This window comes from Hyaena hyaena, unplaced genomic scaffold (genome assembly GCF_003009895.1).
Source record: "Hyaena hyaena isolate Hyena2069 unplaced genomic scaffold, ASM300989v1 scaffold_9, whole genome shotgun sequence".
Taxonomy (NCBI): domain Eukaryota; kingdom Metazoa; phylum Chordata; class Mammalia; order Carnivora; family Hyaenidae; genus Hyaena; species Hyaena hyaena.
Window position 1 is genome coordinate 3,130,135 of NW_024080641.1, and position 1,178 is coordinate 3,131,312.

The window sequence follows — 1,178 nt, forward strand, 5'->3', positions numbered from 1 at the left end:
AAGAAAGAAAGAAAGGAAAGAAAGGAAGAAGGAAGGAAGGAAGGAAGGAAGGAAGGAAGGAAGGAAAGAAAGAAAGAAAGAAAGAAAGAAAGAAAGAAAGAAAGAAAGAAAGAAAAGAAAAGAAAAGAAAGAAACCACCAGATCATGACCTGAGTCGAAGTCGGATGTTCAATTGACTGAGCCACCCAGGCGCCCCCTAAAGTTGTACGGTTTAAGGCACCAGCAGGGGCTACTTTGTGGGGGCCGCCCTGAGCCGACTCGGACAGCCCCCAGTTGGAAAGAACCAGAATGCTCATCAAAGGTACAATGGCTTTTCTTGCCTGAGGGGCCTTTGCACAGGGAAACACCACACGGCAGTGACCATGAACTCTGTCTACCTCCACACCGGCACACGGGTGAATCTCGCAAACACTCTCAGCGACAGAAGCCAGACAGACGCAAAGGAGCACATAGTGTATGATTCTATTTGTATGACGTTCTAGAAGAGCCGAAACCAATCGCTGTCGGTAGAGTTGAGGATAAGGATTTAGCCCACTTTGGATTCTCTGCCCCTCCTCCGCTCGTTCTCTCGCTCCCTCTTTCTCAGAATAAACAAACACAGGGGCGCCCGGGTGGCTCAGTCGGTGGAGTGTCCAACTTGGACTCAGGTCATGATCTCACGGTTGGTGGGTTCGAGCCCCGCGTCGGGCTCTGTGCTGACAGCTCGGAGCCTGGAGCCTGCTTCAGATTCTGTCTCCCTCTCTCTGACCCTCCCCCACTCACACTGTCTCTCTCTCTCAGAAATAAATAAAAAACATTTTAAAAATTCAAAGTAAACAAATACACGTAAAAACACGTTGAAACTAAAATTTAGAAGTTCAAAAAATAATTGAAAAAAGTTTTATATGAGAAATGGAGTTAAGTTCTCCCATTAGTCCGTCATTAAAAGACTCCGGGAAGATCTGGTAGGAAATTCGACAGCCACGTGGGCCGACTTTCGCACTGGCCACCAGGAGGCGGTATGGCGCACTTCTTGCTGATTTCGACGCGGGTCGAGAATTCATTCAACAAACAGTCCTTGTGCTCTGAAAATCCACTCTGTGCCAGGCCTCGTTCTAGTTCTCAGATCTGTGAAATGGAGATTAGAACGTACAGCTGTGCCGGAAGCCTGTCCCTGTCGCCATGGAGCTCACTTTCTC